Below are 14390 nucleotides of genomic sequence, written 5' to 3'. Positions count from 1 at the left end.
AGATATATTACATTTTAATAAGGTGCATAGGAAAATGTAAATCCAGAAAATGTTTCTAGGGTGTAGAACCCGCAACCTTGAGGGGAGAACTGAACTAATTGTGTGCAGCCAGAGAATTACTCCTAAAATGACAATGCAAAGGTAACTGTGCTAGCATTTGGAGGACCTTGGAAATATAGAGAGCTGATAATTGTAATCGATAATTGTAATCAACCAATGTGTAAGCCAAGAAACAGGGTAGAACTTCAGAGAGGGCATTTCTCCTTGGGAAGCAGCATTTTCTGCAGCTGGAAAACCTGCCAGCACAGTCCACCTTCCACCTGACCCTGCACACGGTGCGACATGAGCTCTTTTCAGTCTGATTTTGCCTGGGGAAAGTCTCTTGTGTGCCTGCCAGCTGCAGTACAGCTGAGGGGATTCTTCAGCTTTCCAAGATGATGGAAAAGCAGGGAGATAGGATAGTGCTGTTTTTCTGAAGGCACCCCCACCTGTTGCTTTGGGGTTGTATCTACTAAAGAACGTTGCAACGGGATTTTTTCTTAAAAAAATAAAATAATTTGCTGTGGCAGGTTCACCACCAGGTGGAGATTTTATGCATCAACGAAGTGCTCTTTTGGTTTCTAGCATATAAATCTTCTTTGCCAAAAATGAGTATTTTTGTTCCTGCCCCTCGAGGTCCCCTTTGGTGCAGGTGAAAGCAGCCTGTGGAACACAGAACCTCCGTCACCCTCAGCACTTTTGCATTCGCTGACGTTGCTGGAGGAAACAATTCCCCGAAGCTGTTCCTGTTTCTATTTCAGGTTTAACTGCATGTGAAAGGCTACATAAATTCACACCTCTTCTAAGGCAAGGGGTCAGGACAGAAGAATCCAATGAAAGGATTGACATGCTCCAGTAAATGCCACCAAAAGAAGGGGACACAGAACGGCAGCAGTGAAAATGTTGTCCCCCAGCACTGGTGCTGCTCCATTTTGCACTGAGTCATGAAAACCCAGGTTTACAAGCACTGAATTTATCCTCAAGCCTTTTTAACATCTTTCAAGTGTTTCCCCTTCCTTTGTGACTGTGGCAGTCTCGTCATGTTTTATAGTGCAGTAGTTTCCTGGCAGGAGAACCAGTTCTATTTCTTCAGTCTGTGCTTTTTCCCTGCTCTCTTATTGCAAAAGGAGCTCAATCTGAAGTTTACCATCAGCGTTTCGACACGTTGCACCCAAAGCAAACACACTCCAAGGCTGATGGGTGCAGAGATATCAGAACAATTCTGGATGTTCCAAAATATTCGGGAAAATAGAAGGACCTTTGGAGGAAGTTGTTGTCTTTAAGCTCCTGTTTCTGCCTTCTGCTAATCAGGAACGTGTTAACAGAAGTGTTTGGTTATGTAGTGCTTTGAGCTTTCGTGTGGTCATCCACTGGTTTGGCTGATCAGGCAACTGGGCTGCACTTCTCTGTCTCTTCATCCCATGTCCTCCTGGAATGCTGTGGTCACTGGGGTCCTGCTTTCACTGGCACCCCTGGGTTGTGCTGGACACAAAAGTACTCATTATCTACTTTTAAACCAAGGGAGGTTTACTTATTTTTCCAGGAATATCACAGCAAAAAGGTGCCTCGTTTGTGGAGTTTCCAGACCACTGCAATTTTGGAATTGTCTGGAAAACTAAAGAAATCTGTTCCAGGCAAAAATATGTATGAATACAGAGGGTGAGAGAGCTGAGAGCTGGACTGGGAAAACTACCATGGACAGTGGTAAGGAATGCTTGTGCACAGGCTGGAGCTGCCTGCACACGTGGTCCAGGGAGACAGGGAGCAGGATGGTGAGGTGGGAGCTCAGTTCAGTGGGGTAACTGTGAACATTGATCATTGCATATCAAAATGGGAGTGTACCTTTTTATCCAAATCAGTCTGGGCTGGGTTGTTTGTTTTGGTGGTTTGTTTTTTTTTTTCATCCTGGAATTATAAAAAAAAACCCCAGTGTAAAAAAAAAAAATAGGCAGATGGCACAAAAAAGCTATGGCTGATTTAGGCAAGACCTGAGCAAATTTGAGCCCCAATTTTTTCCCCCCTTTTCAAAGAAGCTTCCCTTTGCACTGCAGCTGCTGAAAAAGGCACATAAATCCACAGCTTGTGTTTTATTGGCAAGCCAGTAAGAGTTTCGAGGAATGCTTTCCAATATGAAACACTGTATTTTTGTAGAGAAAACCCAGTTCAACGAACTCTTATCATGCTTCTGTAATAAAGTCTCTGAGTTCTTGCTTTAATCCTCTGACATTCTTGACAGATTCAGTTATGAGCCAAGGGTTGGGTACCAATCCAGTACCCAAAGGGAGCCTACAAGGAAGATGGAGAGAAATCATTTACCAGGGCATGGAGTTACAGGATAAGGGGAAATGGCTTTAAGATGAAGGAGGGTAGATTTAGATTAGCTATTGGGAAGGAATTGTTGGCTGTGAGGGTGGGGAGGCCCTGGCACAGGTTGCCCAGAGAAGCTGTGGCTGCCCCTGGATCCCTGGAAGTGTCCAAGGCCAGGTTGGACGGGGCTTGGAGCACCCTGGGCTAGTGGAAGGTGTCCCAGCCCATGGCAGGGGGTGGGATGAGATGAGCTTTAAGGTGCCTTCCAACCTCAACCATTCTGTGATTCTATGAATGAAACTAAAGGCAAAAGAGTGACTTTACAACAGATGTACCTGTTGAGATGAGATGTGAAATGAGACACCTGTACAGTGCTGTGTGGTGAGCAGGTTTCTCCCAGGCAGGTCTGTTTGCTTTGCAAATCCTTTGCCAGACTCCTGTATTATATCATGACTACAGGGCATCTGCACACTGTTGATATGTGGCAAACATCAATTTGATACCAAACCAGAGAGGAAAAGAACACAAGAGTTGCTTCTTTTTCCTCAGCTGAAGTGATCCAAACTAAGGCTGAGCTCTTTCCTTGGGAGGTGGCTGGAGGCTTGAATTCATGGTATTTTAAATGAAGGTGGATGGATGAAGCCTCTGCAGAAATGGCTTCCAGAACTGGGTTCTGTTTTTCAGATGAAATGTGTTAGACAAGTTTATTCTTTTCCTCATTTGCACTCTCTGTAGTCACAAATTCAGTCTTGCCTGACCAGTTCCTGACAAACAAGCCCTAAATGACTTGAACTCAGCTCAAAGCACTCTAGGACGAGCTTTTTCCGAGGAGCGTGGATGAATGGAGTATGAAGCACAACATTTTTATCCCACATGGTAGTTTGAGGCAGAGGCTGACTGAAAATTTCATCCTAGCTATGATCTGTCCCTTTGGGTTTTTTTTAGGTCACGAGACTTTTAAATCCTTTTTATGGTGAATTTGAAGGAAAAGGCCATAAACATAAGCTGTTCTATAAACATAAGCTTTTGGCAGCCACTCTCCGGAGAAAATCTGGGGATTTTTTTTTAATTTCTAATAATTTTTAGAGACCTTTTTTTGGATACACTCATCTCTGGGTGTATTTTTTCCCCAATTTAAACTGTACCTACTAGAATGGAAAATAGTTTTCATTGTTCCTTGAATGAAGAAAACCAAATTTCCTTTATTGACAATTGTTATTGGCAATTGTTACCAAACCTAAACCGTGAACTTATTGTGATCCTGGGACGTTTTAGCAGAGCCCCTGGTTTTTTCCCCACGCAGTCTCCATATGCTTTGTATTTCCCACGTAGACATTTGATCACAGCTCCAAAATACGTCAGGAGATTTTGTAACTCCCTTCCATAAAGGAGCGTCAGCTGACATTTTATCTGCTTTTTGTCACTGCCTGTAACTCATAGGAGGGTAATTGCTCCTGCTACACCATTTATAGAAAGGGTCGTATATCAAAATACTATTTCTGTGGGGAGCCCCCACAGAAAATCCCTCCTTGGAGACATTTCTAAATATTACATTCCATACTGCAGAGACTGGAATTTTCTTTTAATGACTTCCTGCTAAACTTTCAGTGAAATCTGTCATCCAGCCTCACGCTCTTTTGTTGTGCAGCTCAAAGCTGCAAATACAATTGTTTGTATTTCTCCATCGCTTTGTGGACATTAAACTGGATAAAGGAAACTGAAGTAGGTTTTACTGAGTAGAAAATTGCTTTCTTACATAAAACACATCCTTGGGTACTAAGGTTTATTTGGTTTTATGCATTAAACCCTTTTCTTGTTTGTTTTACAGAAAGTAAACATTATTTCTTGCAAATAAGATTTTTTTTTCTTTCGACAAGAGCATTTACCGGATCAATTTACAGTTGTTCCATACAGTGACCTCTGCTTTGCAGGGTTTTGTAAAGTTTCTGAGAATCCAGAGTTCCATACAATCACCGAATCACAGAATTGTTTGGGTTGGAAGGGACCTTAAAGCTCATCTCATTCCACCCCCTGCCACGGGCAGGGACACCTCCCACTAGCCCAGTCCAACCTGGCCTTGAACATTTCCAGGGATGGGGCATTGATCCATAGGAACTCTCCACCCTCACAGGGAAGAATTCCTTCCCAGTATCCCATCTAACCCTGCCCTCTGGCAGTGGGAAGCCATTCCCCCTTGTCCTGTCCCTCCATTCCCTTGCCCAAAGCCTCTCTCCAGCTCTCCTGGAGCCCCTTTAGTCATTGGAAGGGGCATTATTGACTCCTTGGAATACCTTGAGAAGGGGGAAGCTCCACTCTGCAGTTATTTGCTGTGAGCCTTCCCTCAGTGCCCCAGAGAAGGTCCATCCTTCACTGGGGACTAGCTGTGGGTTAAAATGCTGACACAAAGACATTGAGCTCCTTAAAACCGAGTCCAGCTCTTCACAGGGGGGAGGCTGGAGGAGTCATCTGGTGTCAGCCAAAGAAAAATGTTCCATGACACAGATCCCGTGGCAGCCCTTGGGGATGGACAGGGCCTGCACAAATTACAGTTGCAGCTACACCAGGGTGGGGATGTTCCTGGAGCAGGTCGTGCCCAGTGCAGGTTACCCAAACTCCTAAGTCTCCATTCGAGTCACCTCCATTTCCACAATGAAATCAGGAGTGTTTTCCAGTGTTTTTGTGATGGCTTGTCACCTTGCCTCACTTTCAACATACCTTACAGTTAAAAAAATAGGAAGAAATTAAGAAATAAAAGGAATGAAGTGATATTAGATGAGCTGGTTACTGGGGAGGGAAAAGGACACAGAGGGTCAATTAAAACTTGTCCCATGATCCTTTTCCTTAACAGGCCTCTAGAAACTCAAGTTATTTGTAGTTACCAGTGGGAATTGAAGACACTTTAGGAAATACTGTGAGTTAAACTACTGAGGTCAGAACACGAGTTTAATCCAGAAAGATTTCGCCAAGACAATAAACATCTCAGGAGAAAGAATCTGGAGAAACTCCCACTTTCTTTAAAGTGAAATTAGATGATTGGGAAGGAGACATCACATCATGTTATGTCTTGTCAAGACCTATGACTCTAAGCATAGGCACATCATTTAGAAATTGTTCAAATGCATCTCTGCTTTTTGAGACAGTCAATTATGTAATGGCATGAGAACCTGACTGGTTTGCTGGGCTTAAAATCCAGCCTCCGAGGGCAACTGTGCCATGGGGATACTCATCAGGAGATAAAGTCTCGCTGGTTTTGATTTCTTTTCCTTAGAATTTTCAGTGAGGGAAAATGTATAATGATAAATAGAAAAATAGAAAATAATTAAGGAGATACAAACCCTGCAGTGGGTGTAAGAGATCAGGCCCACAGCCCAGCTGGTTTAGGATCTGCCAGGGAAAACATGTGATGTTTCCTTTTGGAGCTGGAGCAGTGTTAGTGCTTTCATCCCGTGTCAGGAACGTCATCCACTTATCATTTCCATTTGTGTGTGTGAGGGAACCAGAACCCAGCCAGCTGCACTCCTGCAGAGACCACGTGTCTGCAGGAACACCCTTTCCAAAGAGAAAAACTGGGGAGTAGAATCACAGAATCACAGAATCATTACAGTTGGAAAAGACCTTGAAGATCATCAAGTCCAACCAGAATTCCCGAGAGATTGTGTTCTCAGAATAGAGTGTTTGCTCCAGGTACTGAATTGTCAGCACACAGGTTAAGGACTAACTCCTGTTGGGCTGAATTACTGTTTGCACAAGCAATGTGTATGATTCTATGGTTCTTATTACTGTCCTCGTAATTCGTCCTTCATCAGGAATTTTGATGGTGTTTCTTTGTGGAGCAGTTATAAATTTGTTTTCATATTGACATGACTCTCTTCCTCTATTTTTCTGCTTATCCAGAGACGGCCTCCAAAATATTTTTGGATTTATTTCTCATCCTGACCCTCAGTGAAGATAAATCATACAAACCCAACCGAAAACATTTCAGCTTGTCTCGTTCGGTTGTTTCCGCCAGCTGTGGAAATTCTGTGCTGGTGCCACTCTGTGCCTCACTGTGTTCTCCTTATAGGCAGTTCATTAAGTAAATGAGGGCTTTGCAACATGTCCTGGCAGTGAGTGTTATTTTGGGGTTTCGTTTCAGATGGCATTTTTCCTGGGATTGTTTGGAGAGAGTTGGCAGCAACCTGGGGCCAGTCAGCACCCGGCACTGGCTGGAGGCCAGGTTTGGGTGGAAATAGCAGGGTTTATGTCACCATTAGAGCTCTGTCTAGGCAGCTAATTTTGGGCTGGTGCTTCTTTGAGCCACCACCAGTTCCTCTGTGTGACGTTCCAGCCCATCACAAAGGCTCTCACAGCCTTGTGGTGCCCAAGTCAGTGGCTGGTGGTGGGGCCGGTGGGAATTGCCATTCCCTGCTGTCCCAGGGAGCTTTTCTTCTGTGCCTGAAGCTCCATGAGAGCTCCAGCTCTTCCTGGGGAGAAAACACCTGATGGTTTGCAGCCTTGCCTTTCCTCCTGACTCGATTTTGATGGGAAGGGCCAGAGCTCCCATCCAAACAGCTCCTCCCATACAAACAGACCACAGACACGACTCCTCCTTCCTCTCTCCCGCACTCGGTGAACTCAGATGATCCCGGGTCAGGCCCACGTGCAGCTCGGGGCGGCTGGGAATGGAAATGGGGATGTGGCAAGTGAGACCTTGTGACCTTCCATTCCCTGAACTCCTCTGAAGTGGCTGGAGCTCCTGCCCATACCCATTAAATACGGGGAGTTCCACGCACGGCAGTTCTTAGGTGTTGCAACTCAGCTCGTGGGGATTTTCAATGTTTAGAGACTTTCCAGAGGGTAGGAAAGAGAAGTATTTACGTGTAGAACATTTTTGTTATAGTTGACTGGTAAGAATGATTTGCCTCTTGCCCAAGGCTCCTTGTCCCTGCTGTTTAGCACTAATGAGTAAAGGCAGGACTCTAAGAAGTTTTGTATTATTGTCACACTCTGAGCAAAGCTTAACAGGGAAGAAAAGTCCCCCAGAAAAGCAAAGCACAGCAGGAATCACCAGGTAATATCTTTTTCTGTGTGCTGCATCCACTGTGCATAAAATATTTTAATATCAGTTGATGTGTTACCTGCTCCCCAACAAGTCTCTGCAGCTCCATGGAGATTTATATTGCAGTGATTTGAACACTGTACAAGTCTTATCCTCAGGGTGGAATATTTTCATGATTGCCAATTACCTGCAAGTCCTCCTGAGCACAAGGCAATGTAAGATCGGTGTGAAATAAAGGACTTATGCATAACATCAGAATTTGGACAGTTAAATCTTCATGGTGAACAGGAGTGAAACAAGCCTGTTTGCAGAACTCTTCAGATCCAAAGGTTCCTTACACTGCTGGATAACAGTTACCTAACTTGGAACCAGCTCCTATGAAAAAATCCCAACATGACTTTAGGCTTGCAGTCGTCAAAAATAGTGTTGATTGGGGTAATGTGTTTCATTTCATACCCTAAGGCTGTTTGCATTTCATCCAGGTGAATATTGCAAAACTTCCCCTTCCCAGGTGTTCTGATTCCAACTTCATTAGAAGGGTAATTTTAATTTTCCTCTTTCTAAGCTGTTCCTTTTTCCTCTGATGCTTAACCAAAATATTAATAAAGTTTTCACCTCCTGTGGGTTAAAAACTGGCTTTTCCACCTGGCATAACCATGTCCTTGTCTTAAGGTGAATCTTTTTCTCTTGCTTTGAATTTCACAGAGCCGTGTTTAACATCTTTTTAAATTACCAGTGTCTGGAATCAGTCCTGTTTTGGGGATGGAGTGCTCATCCCTGAGCTCTAATCCCAGCTGAGGTCAGACATGCATGAACAGGAGCACTGCTAGAGAGCATGTCTTTAAATATATTCATCCACGTTCATATCCAGGTCTGGAAGGGTATATTTGAAGCTTGTGGTAAACAATGTATTCTATATTTGCATAATTTTTGTTTAAAATCCAGCACAATGTTTTTTCCAGAGTATACACAAAGGGCTTTGTTTGGACAAGAACTGAAATTATTTCAGTCCAGCGTGGTGTAGGGACTCACCCCCCTGCCCTTTCCATGCATCAGTGGTAAATCACAAGTGTGGCTTCCCAGAGAGGTTTTAGAAGCCCAAATCATTTAGGCTGGGAAAGACCTCCAAGACCATCAAGTCCAACCTGTGCCCGATCCCCACTTTGTCACCCAGCCCAGAGCACTGAGTGCCACGGCCGGGCCTTCAGAAATAAAAGATAATAATTAACAAGAAGGTAGCCAAACTAACAGAAATAAATGGTTTGTTTAGTTACTCAATAAAGTGCCATTAGGCAAATTAAGATTACAAATTTGAATTGACGTGCATCCTGAAATAATCCACACACGTTCTGTGGCAGTGATTGCCACGGCTCTCACTCTGTGTCCACACCACCTCCTTTTGTCCATATGACGTGACATGCTGTGGGAGCTGTGCCAGAGGGTTGTTTGCCTTCTCCTGTTCCAAGAACTTTTCTGCTCACTGAGGGTGTCACAAACCTCACCTCCTGAAAACTGGGGCTTAGGGTGAGGTACCAGGTTCCTCCTGTGCCACTGGGACAGTGTCTGCAGATCAGAGACTGCACTCAGGAAATGCTGGGCATGGCTAGTTGATCATTTTTGACCTGCTGTTGTTCTTCTGCCTGTTTGACAGCCCAGAGAATCAGGGTGAAAACCTAGAAAGACCAAAAATTATCATCTGTACGTTGTCCTCCTGTTGTCTTCCCACTCCCTTTTCGAAAAGGAAAAAAGTTGGTTTCCAAAATATTTGCCAACTGAAAATGCCCAGCATGTTGCCCTCAGCTGGGTGTGGACATGGATATGATTCAGGGTGTATTTCAGAATCATAGAATCCCAGACTGGTTTGGGTTGGAAGGGACCTTAAAGCCCATCCAGTGCCACCTCCTGCCATGGGCAGGGACACCTTCCACCAGCCCAGGTTGCTCCAAGCCCCATCCAACCTGGCCTTGGACACTTCCAGGGATGGGGCAGCCACAACCTTTTGCTGAAGTTTGTGAGAATATGAAAGTCATGAGCAGTGATGTACATACATGCCCTCTTCTACCTCCTCTCCCAGTTCTGAGCTCAACATTCTCCTTGCCAGATTTCCAGTATTTATGTTTTATTTACTTCACTAGATAAACATGTGTAAGGCATAATAAAGTACGTTTAAACATGGGAAAATGGAAAAAATTGTAAGAAAAAAGGATCAAAAATCAGTAATAGTTAACAGATCAATGTTTTTGGGAGAGGGCACAAAGTTTACCCATGCAGAGATTAGTGGTCTGCTTGCCTGGGAATATGGTCAGAGAGGGATGATTTGAGCAGGGTCAAACTACATGAGGTGGCCAACCCCTTTATGGAGCAGTGCAGTCTAATTTAAACTGGGGTAGCTTTTTACATGTTTCATACTCATTTTAGATCTAAATAAAAATACAAAGGTGTTCTATTGATATGCTTGTGCTTTGAGAGGATGATGACATTTGATAATGTCAGGTGTGGGTAGTTGGGGACCCACTGCACAGGTGTGAGTTGTACACACACTCTGGGTAGAGCTCGGGGTATTTCTCTGCACTTTTCTATAAATATGAGCTTAAAAATATGAACACCAAGACTACCAAGTCATAAGGAGCCCAGCACATCTGTCTGTAACTCTTCAGGGCAACCAGGCTGAGAGGAGAATGAGCAAATCCTAAAGACTCACAAACATCAGGGTGACAGAGGAGCTGCCATTCAGACTTTTTTTGAAGTGAGTCACAGAATATTCTGCATTGGAGGGGACCCTGTAAGAGCCCAAGTCTCACAGACCCACAAAAATCACTGAATCCAACTCTTAAGTGAATGGCCCACTCGGGGACTTGACAGCTCTCATCTCTTGTCCTTTGTGTCACTGAAGGACATCTGGCCAACAACCCTGAAACACATTCCTGGTGCTGATCAGCCACTTGGACACACACATCCTGGGGCTTGTGGTCCTGGGGGTGTTGGGAGTGTGGATATGAGTAAATTAAATCAGCCTGGCTTTGAAACCAAGTCACCTTCCCCTTCTGTGAGCTCTTACACTGAGCTTTGTTACTATAATGTTCTTTCCTTGACACTTCATTTTTCAAAGGTGGCAGCAGCTTTTCATCCCTATTTTTTGGGTGACTTGGGCTCTATTAGGCTCCAACTTTGTCAGAAAAAAATGTTTTGTGTACTTATCCTATTTACTTATCCAAGCCTTTCAATATCTTTCAAACTTCTGCTGTGAAATAGGGGTTCTCTTTGTGCTGTCTCATTACAACTTAAAAATGGGAAAGGTGGAGGCAAAATAAGGCTGGGCTTGGGAAGGACTGTGATTTAATCCCGTCCAGTGAACATCTACATTGAGAGCAGCACAAGCTTGTCCCCAGGCTTTAATACACAGAATTATGATGAGGAAAAGTGGACTCAAACTGACGTACTCAGCTCTAAAGAGCCATGAAATCTCACTGAGGGTAAAAAAATAGGAGTTAATACAAGTGGGACCCTACTGGACAAGCTTTTGGAGTGGCTAAACCTGGAAAGAATTGGATGGGAGGTTGTTGGGGGTTTAAGCTACTAACACAACCCCCAGAACACAGACAATTTAGGTGTGTGTGTTATTACAGATTTTTGTGTGATGCTTCTGCTGCTGTTCCAACATGTGACCCACTGGGTTTAGGGGAGGGTGAAGACCCACCTGTGTGTTTCCATACACCAACCATAGGTATTTCTGTTTTGTCTTAGGATTAGAGATAATTATGTAAGGTGATGTGTATTCTTAAGAGCAAAACCATTACTCTCTTCTCTTTTAATGATATTATAGATTATAGGAATGTTCTCAGTCCTTGACCTAATCCCAGTCTCAAAGCTTCTGTATTTGTGATCAAAGTTCTCACTTTTTCTAACAGAACACGGAGGGAATATGGGGTGTTATTTAAAATAAAGCATAGTGTTAGGAAGGGAATAATTCTTTATTTTGCATGTTTCTAGTGTGTCACAAATGTCCATGCTGGCCTTTTTATGTGAATGTTGTATTACCACATTCAGCTTTATCCAAGACACCCCTGGAGAAATAAACCAATGAACCATTTCTTCCAGAACTGGAAGAAGAAGGGTAACTGATATTAAAGTTAGGTTTTTGCCATCAGCTTCGTGTGTAGCCTGGTGAGAATCATTCAAGTTCCTGTGTAAGAGCAGAGGGACAGGACTGGTTGTGACCTTTGCCTTGTCCTCTGGGCAGGGACACCCTTGGGAGTTCCTCCCAAACTCAACACAGTGGGTTGCAGTGTCAGTGGGAGTCTCTGTGTCATAAACTGCAAATAATCCCCCTAAGGAGATGGTTTGAAGGTTCGTGATTGTAAACTCTGGGCATTAGGTGTGATTTGTGCTTATTGGATTGGCCCTCTTTATCCTCTTCAATTAAGATGAACCTTCAGGTGGCTCAGTGCTGAGGAGGGATCTGCAAACACAATTGTCTTTGGGGAACATTTTGTGAGAGGTGCTCAAATAACCTAAACGTAAACGCAGGTGAATGCTGTGCCCGATCCCTGGCTGTTGTACCCACCTGTGCCAGGTGTGGGTGTGATCCCACGCCCCAGCTCTGCCCAGGGCAGGGATTTGGTATCCAATGGCAGCACTAGGTGGCACACACGGCCGGGTCACAGCTCCTCACCTCAGGAGCCGGGATTTACCTGCTCCCGTGGCTCACCGGGTGGAATGGCTGCCCTGAGCCTGTGACTCACACCCCGAGGCCTCCTGCCACCCATTCCAGCTTGTTGCAAAATCCAGGAGATGCCGAACCGTTCCTGGAACAGCTGCATCTCTGTGCAGGAGCGTTTGGCACGTCTGGGTGTGCTGTGCCACCTCCTGCCAGCACCGTTCATCCCACCCAGCTCCCTCCAGGGACACTCCGTGGGGCTCCCAGGCTCTGAACGCTGGAAGCCACGGGAAAAATCTGAGGATGTTTTTAAAACTAATTAAATGCCCTACATATGAAAGTATTATGCTAATGTATAATATCCATGCTCAGCCCCAGCTTGTTGCCTTTCCAGACACGAATCCACCTCTCCTTCCAGGATGACTTACCTGTGTGCTCTCTGCTGCTCAGTGTGTTGTTGACTGGGTGTGACCTCAATTTTCTCCCAGCCAGCATCTTTCCAGATGAAGTTTTATGATCCTGATCCTGTTTGTTGATCCCTAACTATCTACTTAAAGAATGTCTCACACCCAGCAAATGTTTTAGCTGTATCTTGTACCTCTTTTAGCAAAAGCCACCACACAGTGGCATTTATGTCTTAGGTATGTGCCTGTCACTGTCCAAATTTCCCAGTCCTCCCAGCAAACAGAGTCACAGGACTGGCTGAGCAGGGTCACAGCTGGAAGGCTGTGAGTGGTCAAGACAAATCAGCAGATAAATCATCTGAGAAGAGCAGAGAATTAGAGCTGATAACCCAGTCAAACCCTCTTTCCACACAGTGAAGAGATGGATGGGACTGAGTCCTGGGGAAATACCTAAAAAATGCAGTGTCTGGGGAACATTAACAAGGGGAAATTAACTCCAGAATCAACAAGGACTTGGAGAATGATGAGTCAGCTCATGCAGGGACATCTTTGCTGTACGGAAAAGCATCTGGCTGCCAGAGTGATGAACATCCCCATGGAAATTGTCATTCCTAATATTCCAGCTTCGTTAGCAGCAATTTTTGCTGTGAGGGTGGGGAGGCCCTGGCACAGGCTGCCCAGAGAAGCTGTGGCTGCCCCTGGATCCCTGGAAGTGTCCAAGGCCAGGTTGGACGGGGCTTGGAGCAACCTGGGCTGGTGGAAGGTGTCCCTGCCCAGGGCAGGGGGTGGGATGAGCTTTGAGGTCCCTTCCAACACAAACCAGTCTGGAATTCGGTGAATTTGTTAAACTTGAGCAGGTCCAGTTTTACAGAGAAAACCTCAGCTGGTGAGTATTTCTCTTTGGGTTTGTCTTGGTTGGGAGTAATGGATATTATCCACCGTGATGCAGGTTGTGTTGGCCTTGCTTTTGTGTGTGTTACTGGCTCCTCCCATCCTGGACTGATGCACTCACACAGACACAGACTGTGTGTGGGGGTGTTTGTGTGCCATCCAGCCACAGAAACCTGTACTTAGAGGGTACTCTGAGAGCCCAGTGTGAACAATTTATTGTGTATGTTTGACACTCCAGACTTAATTCTAACTGAATAAGAAAGCTATAGTATGTACTTTCTGAAAGGTCTAGTGGTAGATAAAATTTTAGATAAAATGCAGATCAAATCTTAATTAACCATTATAGGAACTTGAGATCATCTCAATTTAGATGTAGATTATTTCAAGCTCATAACCCACGTGGTTGACATGGATGCAGAGGCTTTGTGAGGTGCTGATGGTTTCAGAGTTTCACCACACTCCGTGGATCCCATTTGCACCAGGGGCCTGTTCCACTCAAAAAAAGGTAAAATTAACAATGGCAGATGGAATTCTTGGTCTTCTTTATCACCACTTCCATCACTTCAGGCTGTGGATGGAGAAATGGCACAGATATTTCTCTGATTTGGGAAGGGAGTTGAAGACTGTGTGTGTGCACTGGGCACAACCCGAGGCACTGCAGAACTGCCCTGCAAACACACAGAGCTGTTCTGGGCCTGTCAGAGTTGGCATCGAGGAGAAACAGTGTCCTTTGCCAGAACAAACTGTTCCCTACTCAACCTCAGTGCAGGGATCTCATCCTTGGGATTCTTTCAGTTCTGTGGAGTTTTTACCACTGTGCTGAGTTTAAATTGGAAATATAATTTCCATTAGGAAAGGAACAGGTTGGTTTTTTCTACCTAATCTTTCCTTGCTAATGACCTTCTGTGTCAGCTGGACCACTCGGGATTTTCTCTCTGAGTCACTGAGCACTATTAACCTGGATTTATAACCTGAGCTTAGTTAGAACTGCAACCACTGGGACATTCAAAAGCGTTGGAATTATTGCCCAGTTCTTAAAAACAGTAAAATATCT

This window comes from Pseudopipra pipra, chromosome 9 (assembly GCF_036250125.1).
Source record: "Pseudopipra pipra isolate bDixPip1 chromosome 9, bDixPip1.hap1, whole genome shotgun sequence".
In the NCBI taxonomy this organism is placed as follows: Eukaryota; Metazoa; Chordata; class Aves; order Passeriformes; family Pipridae; genus Pseudopipra; species Pseudopipra pipra.
The sequence above is the reverse complement of the archived record's forward strand: the minus strand, read 5'-3'. Positions refer to the sequence as shown.